Here is a 16,165-nt window from a genome sequence, read left to right on the forward strand (position 1 = left end):
CATTTATTTCTACCCCTCCTCTGCTCCAGAACTATTTTGAGGATCCAATGTGCATTGAAATTCCACTGGACAATAGAAGGTGCTGCTACATAAATATAGGATATTATCTGAATGCCTCAAATCCAGGCACCACAGTTATTATAGCCACAGCCTCGACTAGAATAATATGAACCCTGTGAAGAGTTGAGAAAACCCAACTTATCACTGACAGCTTGAGCAACTGCAATGGTATTCATCCCCCTAGCCACATGAAGTCTGGCTCATGTTGTATCCCTGGCTAACAAAAAGTAATTCCTGCAGAACCAACAATGTTTGTTATTTCCAGACCCTGGATGGTGGAGACAGAACTCAAATTTATCTCTTGCATTAAAGCCATAGACAATATAAGAAAGATTTGTGGTTAAATCCTGAGCAGCACTTGCAGACACTTGCCAAATAATGCTACCTGTGAATAGGCCTCAAGTCTGCCCGTGACGAAGCAGTGCTTGAATTTCACAGATATTTGGGCCAACTGGAGGAAGAAACTAGAGAGCAAGGGCAGGCCCCTTTCCAGGCCAGTGGGAGATCTGAGGTCAGCACTTAAAACCTGTTACCAAATTGCTGATTACACTCTTTGGACCTGGTACCAAGTCCCTGTCTATGGAGAAAACTGCAAAGACAGAAATTACATTCCTGGGGACAAACAACCTAATCTAGGACATCATGACATGGTGGAATATTTGTACATTTCAAAGCTGTCTTTAAAAAGAGATCCTGTCTTGCCAACTGACACACTCTCAGGATTCCAGTCTACTTTTATACTCAGTTTGGGGAATATAAATTGAGTACTCTGTTCTTAGGCATTAAAAAAATGTCCTGAGAAAATAATTCATACATGCTTACAGAGATGTGCAAAGGAAAATAAGAACTGGTCTAGATGCCCAACGATAGGAATACTAGGCAGGTATGTTAGTTTTCTACAGTGAGAGTAAAAAATTACCACAAAGGTAATGTTGTTTAAAACAACACAAATTTATTCTCTTACTGTTCTGGAGGTCAGAAATATAAAGTTAAATCTAAATTAAGATGTTGGCAGTGATGCATCCCTTCTGGAGGCTCTAGGAGTGAATCTTTATCTTTTCCAATTTCTAGAGGCCACCCACATTCCTTGGCTCCTGGCCCCTTCTTTCAGCTTTAAATTATACCACTCCAACCTCTACTTCTGCCATCACTTCTTTTTTTTTATTTGATCTTCCTGCCTCCTCCCTCTTATGCGGACCATTATGATTACATTGGGCCTGCCTGAATAATCCAGGATAATCTCCCCATTTCAAGATCCTTACTTTAATCACATCTGGAAAGTCCCTTTTGCCATGTAAGGAAACATATTTACACTTTCCAGGATGAGGACCTAGACATCTTTGGGAGCTATTATTCTGTCTACCATAGCAGGCATTAAATGAGTGATGTAGGGCCATTACTTCTGATCCAAACTTTGTTTGGGATGAGCTACCTCTAGGTATAGATTGGAGGTGGGAATGTGGATGGTGAGTGGCAGGGAGCACAGATAAGCTCACTTGGCCCTCACCATAAGCTCTCTTCCCTCATAATAGCTTTATCAATGATAAAGATGATATAGATTATTTACTTAGCTCCTGTATCTATTTCTCAAATAGGTCTGAAATCAGTCAGTGAAAAGGGGGGTATGTTATTGGCCTCCCTATAACTTCAACAGTGTGTATATGTAAGAGTTTCTTTTTTGCTTTCTTTTTTATCTTTTAAATTTCTTTTTACTTTCTGGAAGTTATTGGTAGAGAACATGAGAGTGTCTTTAGGGTCAACATTAATTGAATAATTGCTACCTGGGTCACACTGTAATTCACATTCCCACCAGAAAATTATGTATTCTTCAATTGTTGAATCAGGGAAGCATCATTATTTCTTTCTTTAGAAAGGCACAGGAGTCAGAGTGATGCTGAAAAAAATTATTCCTTACAGATGATATACTTTTGAAGTTAAAAGATATGTATCACCTACACCTACAGACGCAGGTTTAATAAGTACTGAATGGAGCTTAGGCTTTAGGATCCTTGCTTGGACAAGTTCCTTCCAAGGCCCTGCAAAGGCCCCAAGCGATATCTTCACATACTAACAAGTATTCTTTCTCTTTCCTTTTTTTCTGCAAACGTATTCTTTCTCTTTCCTTTTTTTCTTTCTTTCTCTGTTCTTTCATTCTTTCTTTCTCTTACAGAAACTCCATAAAATTAGCTCTGCCTTGCACCTCCTTATTCTTAAGGCTTTTTAGAGAATATGGTCTGTGAACTTGCTAGAATTCACTCTGAATTGGTTAGACCCACAGTTCACTCCTTGACCCCATATTTGTTTAATCTAGAGCAGTGTTCTCAAACTTAAACATGCCTCAGAATCACCCAGAAGACTTGTTAAAAAATGAGTTGTTAGACCTCATCTCCAGAGTTTCTGATTCAGTAGTTCTCAGATGGGGCTGCAAAATTTTCATTTCTAACGAGTTCCCAGGTAATGCTGATACTGCTGCCCAGGGAACACACTTTGAGAACCACTAACATAGAGACTCACTATCAACAGATGCTTGAAATGACACCACTGTTGATGTTTCTGAATCTTGTGTCCCTCAGGCCCTAGTGAAGACCAATACCCCCACCATACACTATGAATCCCAGAACAAAGCATTTTTTCAGTTGTTTACATTTTTTTTAATACTTGGACTTTTTGGCCTGAAGCAGCAGCAGAAATGTTTGTATCTACCACATACTGTTTTCCGCAGAAATAGGATATGTCTTTAGTGTTCAACTTTCATGTTATTGTGCAACTTCTTCCAGAAAGCCTTAGCTGCATGGTTTTCTTTCTTTCTGACTCTTTCTTTCTTTTCCTTCTCCTTTCTTTTCTTTCTTTTTCTTTCTTTTCTTTTCCACTTTTTCTTGTATAATTTAATGTACATTCAGTAAACAGCACCCTTTTACTGTACAATTCTTTGCATTTTGAAAAAGGTACCCAGTCATATAACCATCACCACAATCAAAATATAGAACTCCTCCCTTATCCCCCAAATTTGCCCCATGCTTCACTGAAGTCAACCCTCCTCTTACCTCTAGCCCTTGGTAATCACTGACCTATTTTCTATCGCTATAGTTTTGCCTTTTCCAGAATGAATATGAGTAGAATTATGAATATATTATTTATTTTTAAGATGGAGTCTCACTCTATCACCCAGGATGGAGTGCAGTGGCACTATCTCAGTTCACTGCAACCTCCACCTCCCGGGTTCAAGCGATTCTCCTGCCTCATCCTCCCAAGTATCTGAAACTACAGGTGTAAGCCACCACACCTGGCTAATTTTTATATCTTTAGTAGAGACGGGGTTTCACGATGTTGGCCACAATGGTCTCAAACTCCTGACCTCAAGTGATCCACCCACCTCCACCTCCCAAAGTGCCAATTTACAGGTGCGAACCACTGCCCCGGCCCATGAATATATAATTTTACTTGGGTTTCTTTCACTTAGCATAATGCATTTGAGATTCATCCAAGTTGATGCATATTAGTAGTTTGTTCCTTTATATTGCTGAGTTGTATAGTACATTGGGTAAATGTACCGTGGTTTGTTTATCAATTCATCCATTGATAGATCTTCAGATTGCTTCCAGTTTTGGAGATTAAAAATAAAGTAGCTAATAAAACATCTGCAATACAGGTTTTGAGGTAACCATACATTTTTATTTTACCTAGGAAACTCTCCAGGAGTGGAGTAGGCAAGTCATCCAGAGAGCGTATTTTTACCTTAATAAGAAACTGTCAAACTGTTTTTCACAGTGTCTGTATCATTTTGTATTTCCACCAGCAATGTATGTGAGTTCCAGTTTCAACTATATTTTTAACATTGTAACCTCTTACTTTGGATCCTGTGGCAGACATATTTTCCATGTAGTTTCTTTTTTGCCTATTCTTTCTTGTCAGTAGAATCCTAAGTTGTTTCTTTTTTAGGGTGCGAGGGGGAGTGGCCATGAGCCCAGGGAGTAGATCATGACTGTTAAAAGCCACTTACAACAATTCTGTTCTCTACTTTCTCAGCATTCCTTTCAGCAAAGTGTGACTATTGGATCCAATGAGACATAAGTCCAAATCAAACATAGGAGCTTCTGGGAGAGCTTTTACTTTTTGCTATAAAGGGACGAGTATAAGTATGACCTTATTCCCTTCATTCTACCTTCATTGTGGACATGATGGCTGGGACTGCAGAAGAAGTGTTCTTTCTCCCAGATCCACATTTTAAAATTCAAGATAAAGACTCTGATCATTGCATTTTGAATCATGTGCCTACCTCTCAAGTTGTTTTTTTCTGTTGAATGTTTTGGTTTCTGTCTTTGGTGTTAGAGGCTTTCCTTGAATTTTCTAACAGTCTTTAGTTGTCTGCCTATTTTTAAGACAGGGGGTCTAAAAACACAAAACAGTACCCAGGTAAAACTTGTTTACTGTATGCTTCACTGCAGGGTTGATCTGGGTGGGTCGCTTAGTCGTAGAACCTGGCTGCCCACACATTCAGGTCTTTCCCCTTGCGCTGGTCAAATTTCTCCGAGAAGATTCTCCCAGTCTACTGCTCAGAAAGTGGAGGTCTAACTACCAGTGCTTTGAGGCTGGGGTAACCAGCTCATCCTTGTTTGCTCAGGCCTATCAGAATTTTAAAACAGAAAGACCCCATCTTGGGAATGCCTTAGGTCTAAAGAAAATTGAAATGATTCAACACACTATGTCACCATTCTGGGAGCTAAGTAGGGAAAGAGGGTTGGGTGATCTTGTCATTTTGCATGTTCACATTCAGATAACGACACTGTTTTTAGTAGGTTACCCACCTTCAGGTACCTTAAGGACAGTACCTACTGTCCCTTAGAGTAGAGACATTCTGTTTTACTCACTCCAGAGAATAAATTTCCAGTCTTGTCCTGGGATTGGAGGAGGATGGAGCAAATCTGAAGACTCATTCAATCCTTGAACAGACTGTCAACTAGTCCCCTTGTTTAAACCCTTATTTCCAGACCTGTGTGGTGCCATGAATTCCAGAGGCTTCAAGGATTCTATTATATATATTAGTTGGTTATTCTCTTTTCTCACCATTGCTTAGAGTCCACCTTTATTTTGTGTCTGTTAAATCACTTACCATTCATACTTCATATTTTTGTTTCTTTTTCCATTCTCCTAATTTTTCTGAGTTTCCAACTTTAAAGAAATTCTTGTAGTGGGGTTTTAAGAAGAAATAAAAGTAGTTTGGTATAGTCAAAATGCCATATTGGTCTTACATCTGTGGGAATAATCTTGTCATACACTTTTTATCCAAATACCTAAGTGCCTCAGGGAATGTAATTCTCAGAGCTTACTGCTGTTGCCCACTGTGTGTCACTATCTTCTTACCATTTGAAACCACAATTTCTGGAGTCTTCCTAGTATTAACGTACTGAGTTCCAATATGTCTAAAGATAATAAAAAATAATGACACACACTACAAAATCATAACACAAGCAAAAGCTGACAGCACTGAGAAATTTTCTAGAAGATTTACTCTCCTAAAATTAAAATGGTAGTTTATCTTGACATAGTGACCACTTTCTATATATACTGTATATTCTATATATTTTCTATATACTATATGTATATATATTTACTATAGCAGGGGTTGGAAAATCTTTTCTTTAAAGGACCAGATAGTAAATATTTTCATTTACTATTTTAAAGGCATGGCTATGATCCAATAAAACTTTATTTACAAAAACACAGGTGGACGTCTGGATTTGACCCATACATTAGAGTTTGCTAATCCCTGCTCTGTGCTATATGTAGATAGTATATGTATACAGATTCTGTACCGTAAGTATAGATTATATACCATATGTATATTTTTAAACAAAATGAAATAATGTATAATATTCTGAAACTCACATTTTCACTTAACACTATATTGAGTATATTGCCCCATTTCATGTCGATACATATAGCTCTCCTTCTTTGTTTTAATTGGCTAGAGCAACTTATTGGGAATTATAGTTTAGATACTATATTTTATTTAAATATAGCTTCCATAAAAATCCTTAAATAAATATCTTTGTGCCTCTGATCACACATTTTTAAAGTCAAATTTATAAAAGAGAAACTACCTTTAAAAGATACACGTAGCTTTCAAAACTCAACAAATGCTGAAAAATTTCTCTCCAAGATGCTGTGCTAATTTGAACTCTATAAGCAAAAATCGTTGGCCGAGCCTACATAGTTGAAATTCCTGTAGTTAAAAAGTTATGTAAATGAGTCATCACTGAAAGGCTCCAGAAGGAATCAGCACTAGAAGACTAGATGGCTATGCAAGTGACGCAGATGGTTCAAGAGGAATCTAGGCTGGGACATCCTTGTTAGACACAACAGCTTCAGGCCCAAAGATGAGTAAAGGGGTGAGATGCTGAGATCAAATATTCTAACAAGGAGAACTGATATGAAACGGGTCCACAATAGGCTGTTTGTTCAGTTTTAAGAGACCGTGACAACAGACAAGGCTCCCCACCAAGGCACACAGGTGTATTATGGTCAAGCACGAGGGACTAAGGCCACAGTAAGAACAGGAGTGGTTGTCATTAGTTTGAGTTTGGACTCAAAGGCAAGACAGAATGGACAGAGTGAGATCAGAGGCAGCAGTTGCAGTTTGCAGCTTTCCCTGACGGCCACACTGAGGGAAGGGCTGTCTTTGTGAAAGGATGTGGTCCTAGGAGAAGGGGGTGGGGGACACGAGTCTGGCTCCACTGGAGACAAAGGTCCAAAAAACCTCAGCCCAGGACTCACACATTGGTCTGTCTCTGAGAGCTCAGGACGCTATTAGTGGTATCATATGAATGATCTGAGACCCTGGGACCATCAGTGTTGATTTGTTTGCTGGATACAGATTCTCTATAATGTAGCATTTGACAAAGGCCATGACTAATATCCTGATTTTCAGGAAGCAAAAAGGAGACGTTAGTAGAATTCCTAGATGAAGGGAAATCATTTTCCTACTGTACTCATTATGTCATATCACATTCAGAATCCCACTTTCAGTCCCGAAAGCCATTTTTAGTGTAGAATTACTAGAGAGTTCTGCAAAACTATCATACATGGACTAAAGAAACTGGAAGTTTAGGAGGGAGAGATTTAAAGAAGGAAAATTAAGGGTAGAATAATATCTGCATTCAAACATTAAAAACAAAAACCAAAAAACCCCGGGGACAGTTTGTAGAAGTGACTATAGAGTAGATTTTGACATCTACCCAAAACAGAACTTTCTGAAAATTAGAACTCTCTAACAGAGGCACAGATATAATGCATTTCCTGTAATTGGACGTGATCAAAGATGAGAAACTCACCTTCCAGGCACCATTCCAGCCTTCCATATCCAGCAGGCCTACTGGACACCAATTCTATTCTCCGTAGCAGCACTTCTAAAATTTAATATGAACTGAACCACCTGGGAATTATTAAAATACAGTTTGATTCATGAGGTCTGGAGCAGGATCTGAGATTCTGCAGGACTAGCAAGCTCTCAGGTGATACCAATGCTGCTAGTCAATGGATCACACCTTGAATAGCAAGCTGCTGTGGCAGAGGCTCTCAGAGGTGTCTGTGTGGAATCACCTGGGGTAGGGGACACTTTAGAAAAAGTATCAATGTCTGGATATCTCACTCTTAGTTTAATTCGTATGATGTGTGGCCTGGACATCAGAATTTTTCAAAGCTCTCTAAGTGATCTTAATATGCAATTAAGTTTAAATGCCCTTTGACTATTTATTTATTTATTTATTGAGACAGAGTCTTGCTGTGTCACCCAGGCTGCAGTGCAATGGCAATCTCGGCTCACTGCAACCTCCACCTCCCGGGTTCAATCGATACTCCTGCCTCAGCCTCCCCAGTAGCTGGGATTACCAGCATTCACCACCGTACCCAGCTAATTTTTGTATTTTTAGTAGCGACGGGGTTGCACCATGTTGGCCAGGCTGGTCTCGAACTCCTGACCTCAGGTGATCCACTTCGGCCTCCCAAAGTGCTAGGATTAAAGGCATGAGCCACCACGCCCGGCCTCTTTGACCTTTTCAAATCACAAAAACACTAACTTAAAGATCACCTCTGCAAAGACCTTTAAGTCTTGAAATGTAATTATCTAGGCTTGGCAGGGCTTATCACTTGTACATATTCACATTGGTTCAATATTTTGAAGGAAAGCTTTATAATAATTATTACTTCTCATAACTAATGGGGCACTAGACCATATAATGCCTCAAGTTCCTTTCAGATTTAAGAAACAATTGCCCTGATTCAAAATCTGGTAATGCATATATTTGACCACGAGGTGGTGATGAAGCAACAGAATATGATATCACAAACCCCTCAGAAAGTTGAGCAACCTGTGACTTATGCCAACACTTAAGGGTGCCCCACTTGCAGACTATGTCTGATTCTCATCTGTGAGAAGTAATTGGTCACAGCCTCTTTTAAGAATCTTATCAATGTTATGGACAAAGAAATGCACACACACAAACATGAATACAATTGTAAGCAGTTCACAGACCCTGAAATTAAACTGGACAGCCAAGGCTGAAGAGACATTAACTCCCGTATAAATTATATGAAGCCTCTACCACTCCCACCTCCACCCTTCTCAGCAGCTGACCACATCTCCTGCTTCAGAGAGGAAATACAATAAATAAGGCCCCAAATCTATAACTTTACCTAACACACTGCCACCTTCCTTCCATCTATGTGGGACAGATATCATTTCTTTTTATCAAAAACTAAATCTTTCAGCAGTGTTCCTGATCCATTTCATCCTGGCCTCCATCACGTTCGTGTTCCCTCCCCTTTATACTTTCCTATGCTTTCTTATGCTAATTTAAAAGTAACTAATTTTTCTTAATGTAAAAGTAGGATATTGTCTTCATTTTTAAACACACAGAATAGCAAAGGGCATCACATAAAAATAACCATAAATCTCCTAAATAGTTGTGTTTTTCTTCTGCATAGTTTCTGAGTTTATATATATTCTGGGATTATGAAAATATAATCATGTTATGCAAACTGTTTTATGACATTACTACCTAATATAACTTTAAAATATTTGCATCTTTATATTTCTTCACCTGCAGATGTGGTTCTTAACCAGAGATATTCATGTGAATCACCTATAAGAATTTTTCAAGCAAATACTTGTCTGAGTGCCAATGCCAAACATTCTAATTCATCAGATCTGGCATGAGTCCTGGAAATCTGTATGTTTAGAAACTCCCACCTGTCATGTTGAGGTGTAATACTAGAAATATAATTTTAAATCAATTTTATTGTTATAAGTTACATATAATAAAATGCACGTGTTCTAAGAAATTCAGTACAGTGAGTTTGTACACATTTATACGCCCATGTAACCACCAAAGTAACCAAGATATAAAATATTTCCATCACTCCCCCAAATTTCCTTGTTCCCCTTGCCAGTCAATCTCCTACCCCTCTCTCAGCCCCAGGTAATAACTGATCTATTCCCTATCACTATAAATTAGATTTGTATTTTCTAGAGATTCATATAATTGTAATTAGACAATATGTACTTTTTTTTTTTTTTTTGACAGAGTCTCACTCTGTCACCCATGCTGGAGTGCAGTGACATGATCTTGGGTCACTGCAACCTCCACCTCCCGGGTTTAAGCGATTCTCATGCCTCAGCCTCCCAAGTAGCTGGGACTACAGGAGCACACCACCATGCTCGGCTAATTTTTATATTTTTAGTAGAGACGGGGTTTCACCACATTGGCCAGACTGGTCTCAAACTCCTGACCTCTAGTGACCTGCCAGCCTTGCTGGGAATATAGGCATGGATCAATCACCATGCCCAGTTACAACAATATGTACTCTTTCGTGTCTGGGTTGGTTTTTTTTTTTTTTTTTTTGCTCAGCTAATGTTTTTCAGGTATGACCATATTGTTGTACGTATCAACAGACTGTTCCTTTTTATTGCTGAGAAGTATTACAAATAAAGCTGCTATGAAAATTCACATGCAAGTGTTTGTATAGATATAGACTTTCTTTCATTTTGCATCGGTAAATACCTAAGAGTAAAATACCTAGGTTATATGGTGACTATGTCCTTTACTGACAATTTACTGACTGTGCAGCCTTGGAAGAGTAACTTTACCTCTCTGAATCTTAGCTGTGAAATAGGATTACCAACCCAGAATTTCAAGCCATTGAACTGCCCTAGGATTCTCTGCCATAGGCTATTGCTAGGGAGTATTTAAAACAGTAAAAACAAGTTGGCAAATTGGATTTTTATAAGCTGAGAATATTAGTATGATAACATATTTTTACAAGTAGGCATACTGTAATTTAGCAAGAAAATCATTATTGAATAACCAAAGGCCTCACATTAGGATGAAAATAAGCAGAAAGGAACCAGGTAGTAGTATTAAGGTATTTGGGCAAACTGGCAATAATTGGCATTAGAATTGCAGCCACAGACCCAAAAGTGATCCCTGAAAAGTGACATGGCCTCCAGATCTCAGCCTTACCCCACCCTTTGGCATATTGCCCACATCCCTAGAAGAAGTCTTGGCCCTTCCCAGCCCTTCAGTTCTCCACCGTGAGCTCTGGGCTGTGTATACTATGTACAGCAAGGTCCTTCCAGACAAGATGGGTTTCTGTACCTAAACTTCCATAGGGCCACCAATCAGGTCCTGCAGAAAACCAAACAACTTGTCCTGAATCTCTGTGCTTCATTCTGCACTTCCCAGAGGTCTTGCAGAGACTAGATATTATAGCTGGGATATTTTCCCAATCCCTCTTCCATGAATCTGTAGGCTGAGGGACCAAGGAGTCTCATGCCCAGGTCACACCAGTTATGACACTAATAGGGTTCTCAAACTCACTTTTTTGGCAGCATGTCTAGATATCACCCTGTCTTTAGGCTCTCAGCCTTACTCTTCAGAGCTACCTGGCCCTGACATATTGCTTATTCAGAGCAGTCTCAAAAAGGCTTCTTGCTGTGCACAGAGCCCTAATATTTGTTTGAATCTTTTTACATTTGCTTCATCAAAAAAATTCTAAATCTAAAGCTTTTTTGTTTTTAGAATAGAAACCTGCTCAAGTAAAAAAAAAAAATTGAGAAGTTGGGTTTCTTTTAAAATTGAGTAATTTAGTGAGGTTGTGGAAAACACCCAGATTCAAGCCAAAGGCCTCTTGCTTCTAAAGTGACAGCAGAATTCAAAAGCAGCAAAAACAGCAAGAGCACACTACATTTTGTACTGCTCAGACCAAGAGTCCCATGTCAGCACCTGCTCTGCTATTCATGTGCTACTCTTTTTTTTTTTTTTTTTTAATATCACCACAGCCTCACACATGGGGTTCACATTCCTCTTCTTTGGTGTCTGTCACCCCTCACTGTCCCTTGGGTTTTTCCTTATTGAGTGGGTTAGCAGTCAAATGGTAAAGTCTCTTATCTTTCATCTTCCCAATTGTCACCAAAGAGAGGCACACATCCATTTGCTGTTTTTAAATTTTTTTAATGTTGTGGGTGCGTTGTAGGTACATATGTTTATGGGGTACATGAGATGTTTTGATACAGGCATTCAATGGGAATGAGCACTTCATAGATATTGAGGTATTCGTCCCCTCAAGCATTTATCCTTTAAGTTGCAAACAATCCAATTACACTCCACACATTATTTTAAAATGTACAATTAAGTTATTACTGATTATAGTCACCCTGCTGTGCTATCAAATAGTGGGTCTTATTCATTCTTTCTATTTTTTGGTACCCATTAACCATCCCCACCTTCCCACCAACCCCCAACTACCCTCCCCAGTCTCTGGTAACCATCCTTCTACTCTGTGTGTCCATGAGTTCAATTGTTTTGATTTTCAGATCCCATAAATAAGTGAGAACATGCAATGTTTGTCTTTCTGTGCCTGGCTTGTTTCACTTAACATAATGATCTTCAGTTCCATCCATGTTGTTGCAAATGACTGGATCTCATTCTTTTTATGGCTGAATAGTACTCCATTGTGTATACATACCACATTTTCTTTATCCATTCATCTGTTGTTGGACACTTAGGTTGTTTCCACATCTTATCTAGTGTAAAGAGTGCTGGAACAAACATAGGAGTACAGATATCTCTTCAATGTACTGAGTTCCTTTCTTTTGGATATATCCAGCAGTGGGATTGCTGGAGCATATGGTAGCTCAATTTTTAATTTTTTGAGGAACCTCCATACAGTTCTCCATAGTGGTTGTACTAATTTACATTCCCACCATCAGTGTACAAGGGTTACCTTTTCTTCACATCTTCATCAGAGTTTGTTATTGCCTGTCTTTAGGATATAAGCCATTTTAACTGGGGTGAGATGATATCTCATAGTAGTTTTGATTAAACATGGATGATCAAGGATGTTGAACACCTTTTCATATGCCTGTTTGACATGCGTGCATCTTTTTCTGAGAAATGTCTATTCAAACCTTTTGCCCAGTTTTTGATCAGGTTATTTGTTTTTTTTTTCCAATAGAGTTGTTTTAGCTCCTTATATATTCCGGCTAGTAATCCCTTGTCTTGTCTTTCCCTAGTGTATATTCTTGGCACTTTTGTCCAAGATGAGTTCACTGTAGGTGTGTGGATTTGTTTCTGGGTTCTCTATTCTGTTGCATCATCTATGCATTTGTTTTTATGCCAGTACCATGCTGTTATGGTTACTATAGCTCTGTAGTATAAACTGAAGTCAGGTCATGTGATTCCTCAAGTTTTGCTCTTTTTGCTCAGGATAGCTTTGGCTATTCTGGGTCTTTTTATGGTTCCATATAAATTTTAGGATTGTCTTTTCCATTTCTGTGAAGAATGTCATTGGTAATTTGATAGGGATTCCATTGAATCTGTAGCTTACTTTAGGTAGTATAGACATTTTCACAATATTGATTCTTCCATGAACATGGAATATTTTTCCATTTTTTGGTGTTCTCTTCAACTTCTTTCATACTTTTCATTATAGAGATCTTTCGCTGGTTTGGTTGATTCCTATAGAATTAATTTATTTGTGGCTATTGTAAATGAAATTACTTTTTTATTTCTTTTTCAGATTGTTCGCTGTTGGCATATAAAAATGCTACTGATTTTTGTATGTTGATTTTTGTATCCTGCAACTTTACTGAATTTGGTTATCAGTTCTAATGGTTTTTTTGTGGAGTCTTTAGATTTTTCCACATATAAGATCATATTATTTGCAAACAAGGATAATTTGACTTCTTCCTTTCCAATTTGGATGTCCTTTATATCTTTCTCTTGTCTGATTGCTCTAGCTAAGACTTCCAGTACTATGCTGAATAACAGTGATAAAAGTTGGCATCCTTGTCATGTTCCAGATCATAGAGGAAAGGCTTTCGATTTTTTCCCAATCATTATGATACTAGCTATAGGTCTGTCATTTATGGTTTTTATTATGTTGAGATACGTTCATTCTATTCCCAGTTTTTTGAGGGGTTTTATCATGAAGGGATGTTGAATTTTATCAAACTCTTTTTCAGCATCAATTGAAATGATCATATGGTTGTGTCCTTTCTTCTGTTGATACGGTGTATCACATTGATTCATTTGCATATGTTGGGTCATCTGTGCATCCCAGGGATAAGTCCCACTTGGTCGTGATGAATGATCTTTCTAATGTATTGCTGAATTTAGTTTGCTAGTATTTTATCAAGGATTTCTTACATCAAAATTTGTCAGCGATATTAGCCTGTAGTTTTCTTTTTTTTAATGGATCTTTCTCTGGTTTTGGTATCAGAGTAATACTTGTAGAATGAGTTTGGAAGTATTCTGTCCTCTCCTATTTTTTGGAATAGTTTGAGTTGGATTGGTATTAGTTCTTCTTTAAAAGTGTGATAAAATTCAGCAGTGAAGTCTTCAGGTCCTGGGTTTTTCTTTACTGGGAGACTTCTTATTATCACTTTGATCTCATTACTTGTCATTGGTCTGTTCAGGTTTTGGATTTCTTTCTGGTTCAATCTTGGTAGGTTGTAAGTGTCTAGAAATGTGTTCATTTTTCTACATTTTCCAATTTATTGGAATATAATTGGTCATAGCAGCAACTAATGATCCTTTGAATTTCTGCAGTATCAGTTGTAATGTCACCTTTTTTATTTCTGATCTTATTTATTGGGATCTTCTCTCTTTTTTCTTCATTACTCTGGCTAAAGTTTTGTCAGTTTTGTTTAACTTTTCAAAAAACCAACTTTTTATTTCATTGGTCTTTTCTATTGTCTTTTTCATTTCAATTTCATTTATTTCTGCTCTGATCTTTATTATTTCTTTTCTTCTACTAATGTTTGATTTGGCTTACTCTTGATTTTCCAGTTCTTTAAGAAGCATCATTAGATTGTTTATTTGAAGTTCTTCTTTTTTCATGTATGCACTTATAGCTATAAACGTCCCTCTTACTACCGCTTTTGCTGTATCCCATAGGGTTTGGTATATTGTGTTTTCATTATGATTTGCTCAAGAAATTTTTCAGTCTTCTTCTTATTACTTCATTGATTCCTGGTCATTCGGGAGCATATTGTTTAATTTCCACCTATTTGTATAGGTCCAAAATTCTTCTTGTTATTAATTTCTAATTTTATTCCTTTGTGGTCAGAGAAGATACTTGATATTATTTCAATTTTTAAAATGTTTTCAGGCTTCTCCTGTGACCTAACATATGGGCTTTCCTTGATAATAATTCATGTGCTGAGGAAAAGAATGTGTATCCTGTAGCCATTGGATGAAATGTTCTGTATATATCTATTAGATCCATTTGCTCTATAGTGCAGATTAAGTGTGATGTTTCTTTGTTGATTTTCTGTCTGGAAGGTCTGTCCAATGTTGAAAGTAGAGTGTTGAAGTCTCCACCTATGATTGTATTGGAGCCTATCCTAGCTCTAACAGTATTTGCTTTATATGCATTGGGTGCATTTGTATTTATAATTGTTATATTCTCTTGCTGAATTGACCCCTTTATCATTATATGCTGACCTTCCTTATCTCTTATAGTTTCAGTCTTGAAATCTATTTTGTGTGATGTAAGTATAGCAACTGCTACTCCTTTTTCATTTCTATTAGCATGGAATATCTTTTTTCATCCCTTTATTTTTCATCTATGTGTTTTATGGGGGATGTGCGTTTCTTATAAGCAATGGATCAATGGGTCTTGTTTTTCGTTCATTCAGCCAGTCTATGTCTTTTGATTGGAGAGTTAAGTTTATTTACATGCAATGTTATTATTTATAACTACAGACTTAATCCTGCCATTTTGTTATTTGCTTTCTGGTTGTTTTGTGGTCTTCCCTTCCTTCTTTCTTTCCTGTCTTCCAGTAGTAAAGGTGATTTTCCTTGGTGATATTATTTACTTTCGTGTATGTGTGTCTTCGTGGTATGTTTTTGGTTTGAGATCACCACAAGGCTCGCAAATACTGTCTTATATGTTATGTTAACCTGATAACAACTTAACACTGTTTGCATAAACAAACAAGGGAAGAGAAAACTAATAAAAACTCTATGCTTTAACTTCATCCCCCCACTTTTAAACTTTTTGTTATTTCTAGTTGCGTCTTATTGTACTATGTCTTGAAATGTTGCTGTAGTTATTATTTTTGTTACTGTTTCATCATTTAGTCTTTATACTTAGGACAAGAGTCGTTTACACCATAGTCACAGTGTTACAATATTCTGGTTTTTTGTGACTTATCAGTGAGTTTGTAGCTTCAGGTAATCATTTATTGCTCATAAATGTTGTTTCCTTTCTAACTGAAATATTTCCCTCAGCATTTCTTGTAGGACAGATCTGGTGATGATGAAATCTCTCAGCTTTTATTTTTCTAGGAAAGGCTTTATTTCTATTTCATGTTTGATAATGGGTATTTTCACCAGACATACTATTCTAGAGTAAAAGTTATTTTTATTTTTTTTTTTCTTCAACACTTTAAATGTCATGCCACTCTCTCCTGGCCTGTAAATTTTCCATGAAAAAGTCTCCTGGCAGATGTATTGAAGCTCCATTGTATGTTATTTGTTTCTTTACTCTTGTTGCTTTTAGGATCCTTTCTTTTTTTTTTTTTTTTTTTTTTTTTTTTTTTTTT

The sequence above is a fragment of the Theropithecus gelada genome, chromosome 13 (assembly GCF_003255815.1).
Source record: "Theropithecus gelada isolate Dixy chromosome 13, Tgel_1.0, whole genome shotgun sequence".
NCBI classification, from domain to species: domain Eukaryota; kingdom Metazoa; phylum Chordata; class Mammalia; order Primates; family Cercopithecidae; genus Theropithecus; species Theropithecus gelada.